Source organism: Theropithecus gelada, chromosome 3 (assembly GCF_003255815.1).
Source record: "Theropithecus gelada isolate Dixy chromosome 3, Tgel_1.0, whole genome shotgun sequence".
NCBI classification, from domain to species: domain Eukaryota; kingdom Metazoa; phylum Chordata; class Mammalia; order Primates; family Cercopithecidae; genus Theropithecus; species Theropithecus gelada.
The window spans coordinates 102,764,688-102,776,866 of NC_037670.1; the positions used below are offsets into that span (position 1 = coordinate 102,764,688).

General features: G+C 34.3%; 1 non-coding gene across 1 annotated transcript; it reads right to left on the minus strand.

The window, feature by feature from the left end:
• Positions 1-10,283: 10,283 nt before the first annotated feature.
• Positions 10,284-10,494, minus strand: LOC112622012. The gene has a single exon (XR_003118914.1). It is a non-coding gene; the product is annotated as a small nucleolar RNA U3 (small nucleolar RNA).
• Positions 10,495-12,179: the final 1,685 nt, after the last annotated feature.

Consider the following 12,179-nt stretch of genomic DNA (forward strand, 5'->3'; position numbering starts at 1 on the left):
TATAAGTTGATTATAAAATTCATATGGAAATTCAATGAACCTAGAAAACCTAGAAGCTGTGAAAACAATTTTGAAAAGAAAAGAGAATGAAGTTGAGGATTAACAATTTGGGGCTCTTGTACTGATTTAGGGGCTTTGTAAAACTACAGTAATCAAAACAATGTATATTTGAATCATGATAGAAAAATAGATCAATAAATCAGCATAGAGAGTTCAAAAATAGAATATTGTATATGTGCACAATTTATTTTTCATCAATGTGAAATAGCAATTCAGTGGAGAAAGAAAGTCTTCCAACAAACAGTACTGGAACATTCAGATAATCATAGGAAATAATGTGAACTTTGTTTCATATCTCACAACATATATAAAAAATTGACTCAGGCCGGGCGCGGTGGCTCAAGCCTGTAATCCCAGCACTTTGGGAGGCCGAGGCGGGCGGATCACGAGGTCAGGAGATCGAGACCATCCTGGCTAACATGGTGAAACCCCGTCTCTACTAAAAATACAAAAAACTAGCCGGGCGTGGTGGCGGGCGCCTGTAGTCCCAGCTACTCGGAGGCTGAGGCAGGAGAATGGCCTGAACCTGGGAGGCGGAGCTTGCAGTGAGCCGAGATCGCGCCACTGCACTCCAGCCTGGGTGACACAGCGCGAGACTCCGTCTCAAAAAAAAAAAAAAAAAAAATTGACTCAAAATGCATCATATATCTAAATGTATAATCTAAAATTATAAAATTTCTAGAAGAAAACATAGGATAAGCTTTGCAACCTTGGGTTAGGCAATGATTTTTAAAATATGAAATCAAAAGCATGATTAATCAAACACCTTGGTAAAATGAATTTCATCAAAATTAAAAACATCTCCTCTATAGGAGATATCATTAAGGAAATGGAAAGAGAAGTTACCGACTGGGAGAAATCATTTGCAAATGATGTACCTAATAGTGGACTGGTATTCCGAATATGCAAAGAACTCCTAAAACACAAAAATAAGAAATTAAACAAACCAATAAAAACAAGCAAAAGACTTTAACAAATAATTCACAAAAATACAAAAATCAATCTATAGATACAAGAAAAGATGTACTCAGAATCATTAATCATTAGAAAGATAAAAATTAAAATCACAATTAGTACTACATGCCCACTAGAATAGCTAAAATTTATTAAAAGATATACCATACTAGGTCTTTGTGAAGATATGGAAGACTGGAAATCTCATATACTGTTAGTGGAATGTTAAATGAAACAACCATTTTAAAAAGCAGATGACTTTTTGAAAAAGTTGATACACTGACTATATTATCTACCTATTTCATTCCTATTTTTAAAACCTGAATGTTTATGTCCTCAGAAAGATGTTACACAAATGCTTTAAGAAGCTTTATTCATAATAGTCAAAAACTGAAAACAATGGCCATCAACATGTGGATGGATAAACTAACTGTGCTGTATTCATATAATGGGACGGGATGCTTCTCAGCAACAAAAACATGAACTGCTGACCCATGCTTTACTCAGATAAGCCTCAATATAATTATGTTGAATAAAAGAATTTTGACAAAAAAAAAAACCCACATACTGAGTGGTCTCCATTTATATAAAATTCTAGGAAATGCAAATTTACATGTGGTGACAGCAGATCAGTGGCTGAATGGGGATAGAGGAACACGAGAAACATCACAAACTTTTCAGAGTGATGGATATATTCATTGTCTTGATAAAAAGTGGCAGCACATCACAAACTTCCTTTTTGTCTCACTGGGTAATGAGTACTATTTGCATAATTTGCTTCACTCTGTTTTACTGGTTCCCCAAAATGGATATTGCTAATGAAAGAAATAATGTTATATTTGCTAATGGCTGGACCCTACCCACTTGTATTTTGAGTTTCTTCGTGACACAATTGTCAATTAAACTTTGTAGTAGATATTGATCACAGGATTTGGGTTTGTCTCTTTTCATGAAGGAAAAAAGGAAGATTCCAAAAGCTGTATTTGTCATTGCTTCTATTTTTTTCAAATTATCTTAGCAATATTTTGTAGTTTCCAGTGTTAAAGGACTTGTACATCACTAATAGATGTGCATATTCTAATTAAAAGTATTCTAATACTTTTCCATTAGTTATTTGATTTATAAATGCTATTTTGATATCACTTTAGAATATCATTTTCTAATATTCCTTGATAAACATAGAAAATAAACACATTTGACTTTTATATGTTAATTTTGTATCCAGAGTTGTATTTATCAACTAATAATTTATCTAGTTTTCTATGTGCACAAGTATAGCATCATCATGGGACTGCAGTATTTCTTCTTTTAAATCCTTAAAGCTTTTACTTATTTTGTGTGACTCATTACAATGACTATGCCCTCTAGCACAATGGTGAATAAATTAATGTAGTAGGCATTCTTTTTGTGTTCCTAATAGTACCACAACAATGATGTTTGCTGTAGGTACAATGTTCCATTTCAATACTAATCTTCTGATGATTTATTTTATCATCTTGAAAAAATTTTATATTGTACATTGGTTTTTATTGTTTACCACTAAAGGGACACACTTGTTTTCTTTATTGTGTTTATGTGCTGAATTAAGACTGACATTAAACAGCTTTTGTTTCCTGAAATAAATGCAAAATATATGTTGCTGGATTTGATTTCCAGTTCATGGTGTGTTTACAGTTTTTGTGACTAGGTTCATGTGAAAAATTATTCTGTAATATTATTCTATTAATAATCTTGTACCATTTTGATTTCAAGATAATGGTTGCCTCATCAAATAAATTTGGCGGATTGTATTTTTTATATTCCATAATTTTTTTGGGGGGGAGGTGGATAGAGTCTCACTTTGTCTCCCAGGCTGGAGTGCAGTGGCATGATCTTGGCTCACTGAAACCTCCACCTCCTAGGCTCAAGCAATTCTCATTCCTCAGACTCCTGAGTAGCTGGGACGACAAGCGTTCACCCTGATGCCCAGCTAATTTTTGTATTTTTAGTAGAGAGAGGGTTCTGCCAAGTTGGCCAGGCTGGTCTCGAACTCCTGACCTCAAGTGATCTGCCCACCTTGGCCTCCCAAAGTGCTGAGATTACAGGTGTGAGCAACTGCATCCAGCTCTTGGATGTTTGTTTGTTTGTTTGTTTGTTTTGAGACAGAGACTCACTCTGTGGCCCAGGCTGGAACCTCCACTTCCCAGGTTCAAGCAATTCTGCCTCTGCCTCCCATGTAGCTAGGATTACAGTTGTGCACCACAATGCTCAACTAAAGTTTTGTATTTTTAGTAGAGACAGAGTTTGCTTTCACCATGTTGGCCAGGCTGATCTTGAACTCCAAAACTCAAGTGATCTGCCTGCGTTGGCCTCCCAAAGTGCTGAGATTACAGGCATGAGCAACTGTGTCCTTTCGTATGATTTTTTTTTTAACGCACACATTTATTAATTAAGTGGGCACAGTTTGTGGTCCACCAAAACAATTACAACAGTAACATTAAAAATCACATTGATCACAGATCACTATAACAGATAAAATAGTAATAAAAATTTTTAAATATTGCAAAAATTATCAAAATGTGACAAAAAGACTATTGACATCATTTTTCCAAGCATCATGTGTTGTTTGAAAATTTTAATGTAAGTTTGGTTTTATTCCCTATGTATTTGGTGAAGTAGTGTAGGTTTAATTGTTGGCTATTTTGAATGATAAATTTAATTTCTTTAATAGATTTAAGATGATTCATATTTCTGTCTTTTTTGTGTCCATTTTACAAATCTGTTTTTTTCTTGAAATGCGTACATTTCATCTGAAATTTTTGATTGATTTGCACAAATACATTGGTATTTGATGGGTAACTTGATTGACGTATTAGTCCGTTTTCATGCTGCTGATAAAGACATACCTGAGACTGTGAAGAAATAGAGGTTTAATGGACATACAGTTCCACATGGCCATGGAGGCCTCACAATCATGGTGGAAGGCAAGGAGGAGCAAGTCACATCTTATATGGATGGCAGCAGACAGAGAGAGAACTCGTGCAGAGAAATTTCTCTTTTTAAAACCATCAGATCTCGTGAGACTTATTCACTATCATGAGAAAGGCCCATCCCATGATTCAGTTACCTCCCACTGGGTCCCTCCCATGACACATGGGAATTGTGAGAGTTACAATTCAAGATGAGATTTGGGTGGGGACACAGTCTATCCGTATCAACAGGCATTGTTTAATTTCCCCTTAACTTTTAAATGTCAGTAAGAATGACCCTTTTTAAAATTTATGTTATTGGTTTTTGTGCCTCCTCCCTATCCTCTCTCTTCTTTCTCTCTTCCTCCTTTTCCTTCTTTCTCTGCTCTCTTGTCTCTTTGTCGCTCTCTGTCTTGCAAGGGGTTTATCAATAGTATCAGTCTGGGGTTTTCAGGCTTTTCTCCTTTGTATTTCTTCTTTCTATTTCACTATTTTATATCTTCTATATTTTTAGGGCTTAATGTGCTGTTAGTTTTGTTTCCTCTTAAGATTGATACTATTAATATTATTTCATTATTATGAAATTACCCTTTTTATCTTTTGAAGTATATTTTTTCTTTCAGTGTGTCCTCACTATAGCTGTACCAGAGTATCTTTTAACTTTATTTTGCTTTGTAAACTTCCACTATCTATTTTTATATTTAAAACATGTTTCCTCTAAGTAAAAATGGGTTTCTGTATGTAGCCCAACAATCTTTTTCTGACAACTAAAGTATTTAAATATATATAGCAATTACTTATATTTTGGGATTTATGTAATCTTGCCATTTATTTTCTGTTTCATTTGTTCTTTGCTCCATATTACATTATTTATTTTAAATAACATTATTATTATTATTTTTAGACAGGCTCTCACTCTGTCACTCAAACTAGAGTTCAGTGATCACTGCAGCCTCAACCTCATGGGCTCAAGCAATCCTCCTGCTTCAGCCTCCTGAGTAACTGAAACTACAGAAGTGTTTCACCACACTCAGCTAATTTTTTAATTCTTTTGTAGCAATGGGATCCCACTATGTTGCCCAGTATGGTCTTGAACTTCTGGGCTCAGGCAATTCTCCAACTGTCAAAGTGTTGGGATTACAGGTATGAGCCGCTCTGCCTGGCCTTTTACTCTTTTATTGCTTTTAATGTTTACCATATATATAATAGTATGCATCCTTCATTGATTAGAATATACCTTTATTACTTTCACACTTCCTGATCAATGAAAGTGCTGAAAAGTTCCACTCTGATTTCTTGCACTATCAATAATATGGATTTTAATTTTATATATAATCTGAACCACATGTATTATTATTGTTGTTATTATTATGTTCCAACATTTAATACTTGGTTTTGATATGCTCTGATGTTCTCCTTCCTGGTGCTATGTATTCTTCCTTTATTATTATGCTTTGTTCAGGGATTATTTTCTTTCTGCCTAGATAATTATCTTTGGCATTTTATTTAGAAAAAGTGTTTATGACCTCAGGTTCTCTGAACTTCTTGTTTGACCAAAAAGGCCTTAATTTAGCATTCATTTTTGAAGGATATCATTTTCTAAATATAGATTCAGTCATTTTCTTTCAGCGCTGTATAAATGTTCTCTGTCTCCAATTGTTTTGTTTCAAAAGTCAGCTCTTAATCATATTATTATTCATTTGAAACTAATTTGTCTTTTATTTGTATGCTTTTAAGATTATCGTTTGGCTTTAGTTTTTAGCAGTTTTATGTAATAGGTGCTATTATTTTGTTTTTAGCTGGGCTGTGATTCATAGAGCTCCTTGAATGGCCCCAAAGACTTGATGCTTTTCATTAGTTTTGGGAAATTCTTAGCCAATATTTCTTCTCATACTTCCATTTTTTCCCTCCATCATTTTTCCTTTTTGAAATCCAGTTACAAATACATGAACCTTTTTTTCAATTATGTTCCACATAGCTCTTATTTTATTTTTCATTTAATTTACTTGCTTGCTTCAAACTACATATTTTGTATGTGTATCAGTATGTGAATCTATTGGCGAATACTTTATTTCTTCTACTGTGGTTAATCATTAATCTACTATTAAATTCATCTGTATCTTAATTTCAGTATTTTGTAAGACCCCTGATTTCTATTTGATTTTTAAATTAAATTTCAATTATCTGATGAAAATATTCCATCTTTGTATTTATTTTTGGAACATATTAAGTTTATTCCTGATACCTCAGATATTTTGATTTTCTGTTGCTCTACTTTTACTTTTTTCTCTTACATTTCTCAGTCATTTGGTTCTGTTCCCTGGCATGTCTGATAAATTTTGACTGAATCCCAGTTGTATACAAAAAATTGCTGGCATTTTCAGTGATATCTTTCTTCTTGGGGGCTACTAAAATACATGCAGATTACCTTGTTTCAGCAGAGGATATTCTGTTTCTAGCTTGCTTCTCACTCTATAGTTGTTGCCTTCTCAGGGGTCTCAACTAAAGGCCTGAGATTTTTGTAAGTCCATTTTTTTTTCCTTTTTTTTTTTGGTAGAAATGGGGTTTCACTATGTTGCCGAGGCTGGTTTTGAACTCCTGGGCTCAAGGGATCCTCCCGCTTTGGCCTCGCAAAGTGCTGGGATCACAGGAGTGAGCCACTGCACCCTAAGTTCCTTGTTTTGTAATGATCCTACATTCTAATTTTCATCTTCCCAGCACAAAACATTGCCAAAATATTTGCCTAAACTTTTAGTGTCTCAGCAGTTGATTTCTGCTTGGATTCTCAGAAATGTGTTCTTCAAATGCAAATTTTAGCATTCAGCTAGTGCCTCAAGGGGAAATTTTCCACAGAATGTTATGCCCATTTCTCTAAAGTTCGCTTTTACTTTGGAGATCTTGATCCCTCAAACTCTTATTGAAATGATTGCCATGTGTGCCGATACTTGTTTTCTTAGCCTACTCAGATAGTCATCAATTCCAGAGACTGCCTTTTTGATATCTATGCACTATGCTTTTATTTTTTTACTTATTAGACATTTTTCCCTATTTCACAGCTGTGCCCTCTTCCACAATTTGTTTAGACAAAAATAATAATTTTTTCAAAATAAGACTATCAAATGGAGTTTATGTAAGGTAACGTTAAAAGTGGACCAACGACTTTATTTTCTTTTTACTCATTAATTTATCTTATCCATGAACAAATACATTTAGGCTATAGATTGGCTCTATCACTTATTTTATTTAACTTTTGTAGTAGATTTTCTTTCTCTTTTCTAGTTTCATGCTTAGAGAGCCTTAGTGCATAAAGGTCTCTAAAAGGAATTAAGACCTTTTGGAAATATGATTAAAAGGTTTTCTTTTTTTTTACACCATGTATCATTCCCAATATAACATACTGGTCACTCTACTTAGACCTTGTGCTTTACATTTCTTAGAATGAGATAATCCACAGCCTAAATGCATATAGCTATAAAGTATTATGTGAATTGTCAAAGGAGGTATGCATTTTTTCATGATATTCTGAATTAATCACCATTAATTCAGATTTATAAAATGTTATGGGAATTACAGCCACCCTAATGCTTCTCAATTGCATATGTTACTTATTTCTATTTTGATTACTGTTGTCTTTAATTCAGTATGACTATTTTATGTGTAAGGTTTAGTAACATAGCTGTTTGGGCTCTGTTTCTCTCTTTTGCAATGAACATTGCAAAGCAGCTGTTACGAGCATATATTTAGAGCCAAAGGGTACTATCGCTTACATATGGGAGGGGTGAGGGGAAGATAATTGAATCACAAAATGCTTGTGATAAAATATGCTCTGTGAAACAATGGAAACAGGAAAACAATGCCAGAATGGTGTCCACAGTGAAGAGAACAAAGCCTGACTCTAAACAGAGGTTGCTAAACAAATCAGTCCCTATGCAATTAGATGGAAAAGCACTTAGCAACAATGTAAAAATGACTAGCTGGAAATCCACACAATAGAAGATGACTCAGACTCTAAAGTTTACATACTTTGGAACATTAATTTCAATTCCACATAGAGTTAGTTCACATGAGACTTGATGATATGGAAGTGAAAGTGATGATAAAAAAAGAAATAATTTCTGGATTATAAGCATAAAGTCAATACTAATTTGTCTTTTATTAAAGAAACTCAAACCCTTCATAATTAATTTCTACTGAAATTTCCCCCAAAATCATACAGACTTTATAGTTCAACTTTTTTCGTAGGTATAAAATTGATATATTAAGATTTCCAAACTTTTGCCAAGCATTTCTAGTTCTCTTATTCCTTTTAAAACTTCATATTTTGGATAGCAGTCCTCCCTGGGATCTGAAACAGCGTGATTAAGTATGAATATACATGTCATTACCTCCCTATAAAAGACTATTCTGTATGACCTGTACATGTCTCTTGGTGTAACACTATTGCTTCAATTTTATAGGCTCACACCTATGAGTTTTCAGGCTGCCAAACCCTCCTTGTGTGTGTGTGTGTGCGTGTGTACTGTCATACTTTTAAGGAGGATGTGTCTTAACAACTTGAGGGTTTGTTTAATGTGACCTCTTTGAAGATTTGAATATGAAATTTTGGGATCAGAGGTTAAAGTGAAGTAAATTACTCTGCATAAAACTAGAAGTTAATGAATTGGGGGTAAGAGTCAGTGAGAGAGATTGACAGAAGCCATTAAGGCTGGATGCTACATAAGAGAACTTGTATGTGAGCTCTGGGTTACACTAAAGAAAATACAGAAGTATATCAAGGAAATAGAAGTAACATAAAATCACAGATTGCAATCTTCATATCAGCCAAGTAAAATTCAATTCAAAAATTATGAAACCTAAAATTTAGGCCATGTTTAAACAGTAAAAGTCATAATTTACAATAAAGACATAAAGATTTAATAATTTGTATACACAACAGTTATTTGTCTCTTTATTTCCATTTATTATCTATCTATCTATCTATCTATCTATCTATCTATCTATCTATCTATCTATCTATCTATCATCTATCATCGATCTATGCCAAGCAGCAAAACATCCACTTCTACAAAGTGGAAACTACAGAGGATAAATAAGACACAGACAGAGACAAAGAAATGCAAAGGAGTGCAATAATCACTGAAAGTCAACTTTTTTAGATACATGGTAGGACCTTTCAATATAGAAATTAAAGTTCTCTGTTATTTTTGTACATTTTCTTTGTTTGGGTTAAATAAGAGTTTCATTCATTGCTCTATGTACAAGTCACATCAAGAGGAAAAAAAAAATAAAGTTATAAGGAAAAAAAATCACCTTTTCAGTATTCTCTAAATACTTACAATGCACTGTCTGCTATGGTTTGAATGTTTTCCCCAATGCAACAGTGTTGGGAGGTGGAACCTCATGGGGGGTGTTTAGGTCACTAGGTCTCTGATCTTATAGATGAATTTATGCCCCTATAAAAAGGGCTTGCTGGAGTGGATTTGCTCTGTCTTGCTCTTCTGCCATGTGAGGACACAAAGTTCCTCCCTTCCAGAGAATTCAGGGTTCAAGACACCACCTTGGAAGTGGAGACCAGGCCCTCACCAGACACCAAAATCTGCTGGTGCTTTGATCTTAGACTTCCCAGCTCCAGAACTGTTAGAAATAAATTTCTGGCCCAGTGTGGTGGCTCACGCCTGTAATCCCAGCACTTTGGGAGGCCGAGGTGGGCAGATCATGAGGTCAGGAGTTCGAGATCAGCCTGGCCAACATGGTGAAACCCCATCTCTACTAAATACAAAAAAAATTAGCCAGGCGTGGTGGTGCACACCTGTAATCCTAGCTACTCAGGAGGCTGAGGCAGGAGAATTGCTTGAACCAAGAAGATGGAGGTTGCAGTGAGCTGAGATTGCACCACTGCACTCCAGCCTGGGCGAGCGAGTAAGACTCTGACTCAAGAAAAAAAAAAAAAGAAAGAAATTTCTATTCTGTATAATTTACCAGTCCATGGTAGTCTGTTATAGCTGTGAGAATAGACTAAAACAGTGTCTTTCCATAATCTAGTACTTATTGTTTCTTGCCTGTCTTTCCCTACTAACAACATGTACTTCCTGCCATATCCCTAGCACTTACAACAGCATCTGGCATACAATATTTGCTGAGTAAACATCTGTTGAGAGACTGAACAACTGAAGGAATGAATCCTGTCTGGCAGTTTTAGTCTCCCTCCAAAGTAAAGTATGTTTTTTGATTTATTATTTCTTCAATTATTGTTTATTTTCCATAAAATTTTTTTCTTTCTCAGACTTCTATTTAAAAAAAAAAAAAAAAATGTGAACAGGAGCCATTTGGACTGCATCTTCTCCCTTTTATTCCCCAGGAGGAAGAGAAGAATGATTATCAATGGCAAAAAGCAGTAGCAAAGCAAAACCAAGAGCCAGCGTTAAGCTCAGGAGAGAGCGCTATACCTCCTCCTCATGGTTTCTGGTGTTCTCCAGGTTCAGAGACACTTTTATAGTAACAAACTAAAAAAGATCCCTGTAAGTATAATCTTTCTGAGACTTCTTTAATCAGATATTTTGTCTCATTGTTCTATTCCCAAATTCTCTTTCATTTCTCATAACTTAAAACTTATTTTATTTTTTACTTTATATTATAATACCTAGATTATATTTCATCTTCTGAAGCTCTAATTACCTTTTTTATTCTTGTATAATTTAAATTCATAAAGTATAATTTGTTTAGTTTATTTATCTGCTTGAGTCTACCTAGTTGCTGTGTATGTGTAGGTTATCTCCTACATATTCTATGACAGTTTTATTAAAAGTTTCTTCATATTATTTCATTAGCTGTGCATCTATGGGAGCACATATCCTGGTAATTTTATTTTGTTAATTTTCTTTAAAACATAAAATATTATGCATTACACACTGATTTATTTAAAAGAAAAAGATTAAGATCAGTTTGGCAATTTTAGGAAGATCATTTTGGCAATCTAGAATTTTTGTTTATTATTACTTTTTAAAAATTTAGTAATAATTTATTACAAAGCACTTCGCTACATGCCAGGGTGACACTACAATAGCAAATAAAAAGTTTGGCTTCTACTAGAGGATGTACATCATACATTACATGGAAATCAGTTCCCACTATGTCTGGTCAGTGCAGGATGAGTCTCAACAAGAAATAACAATTGCAGAATGTTCAGCAATAACAAATTAAAAGGTGTTGTGTTTGAGGGCAGTGACTTAAGCATTTAGCTTTAGTAAAGGTGAATTGCCAAATTAGGACACAGAAACATCTGATTTTAAGAGTTTGGACTGCTGAAGAGATTTGTCCCACTTCTGGTCACACTGATTTGCTCACTTTATATTGTGACTTACTGGCTTAACTTGTTTTCTTTTATATTGCTTTCCTCATAACAATGATAGAGAGAAAATGGGATACATTCTGTATTTATTATTGTCAGAACCCCAGTGGTTTAGTTGTGATTGATGAATAAGATACACAAAGTTACAACAAAGCATTGAATAATACGTACTTAAAATCCAGCAGGCTTTATAAACAGGCTCAAGTAAATCATTTCAGCAATTTTCCCTCTTGTTTATGCCAATTAGTTCCCACATAAATATCCACATGTTTGAAGCTATTTTAAATTGATTCAGCATTTTCTCTCAAAATTGCAGATATCAAATATCTAGCATTTAAATGCTGCTTTAGCCTGAGACTAGAAGTGAGCTGCAATGCAACTGTAAACACATTTTGAATGACTGGTTTTGATTTTATCTACCTTCATAGTTTATTAGTCTTATACCGACATGAAGACACAGAATACGTATCAGAATAAGGATTTTTTTTTTTTTTCTGTTAACCAAAACATGAAAAATTAGGTAAGTTCTGTTCTGGGTGTACTAGCTGTGCTTCTGCTTTACTAGTGCCTTTAAAAAAGACAGAATACTAATAATTTTGTACCTCTGCTGCTCTTAAAGCCTACTAAAGAGGAATAGTGGTCACGATGTTCTAAAATCACTTTCTGGTCATTAGGTTTCTGAGATTATATCACTCAGTGAGCGCCTTTTCTTAACAAGGAGAAAGAACTATGTCAAGAGTTTATAGTGTCTTCCAGCCATGCACTGAGACAATTTTCAATGACTAATTATAGCTTGAGGGAGCAGGAAAAGGCTACCGGAAAAAAAAAAAAATCCATCAGAGGAGTTAATTTGTAGAAAGAAGGAGGAG